General features: G+C 35.6%; 1 pseudogene; it reads right to left on the bottom strand.

The window, feature by feature from the left end:
* LOC122362029 overlaps positions 1–947 on the bottom strand; it is an 8,751-nt pseudogene that overhangs the window by 3,492 nt on the left and 4,312 nt on the right.

Genomic DNA, 947 nt, shown 5'->3' with positions numbered 1-947 from the left:
TATATATATATATGACATCTGTATTTGAACATTCAATTTTGCAACTTCTGTATTGTATGTTATTTCTGTATTTACCTGGAGAATGGCAACTTCATTACGCAGTTGACTTTCCTGCTTGGTGGGAAATCGCAGCTTATCTATGATCTTGATGGCAACATCTCTGCCTGTTTTCCTGTGTTTTCCTGCATTACATCAGAAAGCATTATCTAGCTTTATATTGTGATCAGTTTGTTTTTATTCATTTAATGGATGTGAAGTATGGTTATATGTAAATGCGAATTGTTAATGTCACAGTGTTTACCCTCATTACACATTATTTTTACTACATAAAAACACCTTGAGCTGTATTTAAATACTAAATATTAANCATATTACATGTTTATATAGAGTATATAGTAATTTAAATATTTAAATACAATAAAAGACACATATTTTCTTTTCATACAGATTTCCTCACCGGATGCTCGTGTCAGAGAACTCCCTGTAAATAGACTGGTACATTACCTCCATAGACAATGCCAAATTGCCCAGAGCCAAGTACTTCATCAGGGAAAATCTGATACACTGTGCTAATATCCTGTAAGAAAAACAGAAACAAAATGTAAGCATATGTGCCAAAATGGGCTGTTCCCAAAGCTCAGAAGCACTGCGTGATACATCAGGTTTCTTCTGATCTAGTCTTTTTTATTTTGTACTGTAACAATGGCTGAATTCAGACCAGTAGCCTAAAGAGCTATTTCCACATCTCACTAGGACTGTGTCAGAAAGACTCGAGTAACCATGGCAACCCCATGGCCAAGCAGGTAATCAAAATAATCTCCAATAGAGGCATTGTGTGTTTATATCACACTGGAACTCAAGGTTGCAGGTATAGGCAAGCCGACGGGAACATTGAGCTCTTGCACATGGAAATAAAGCACGATGCAGAAAGAATATGAGATATATAA

This window comes from Puntigrus tetrazona, chromosome 17 (genome assembly GCF_018831695.1).
Source record: "Puntigrus tetrazona isolate hp1 chromosome 17, ASM1883169v1, whole genome shotgun sequence".
In the NCBI taxonomy this organism is placed as follows: domain Eukaryota; kingdom Metazoa; phylum Chordata; class Actinopteri; order Cypriniformes; family Cyprinidae; genus Puntigrus; species Puntigrus tetrazona.
The sequence above is the reverse complement of the archived record's forward strand: the minus strand, read 5'-3'. Positions and strand labels throughout refer to the sequence as shown.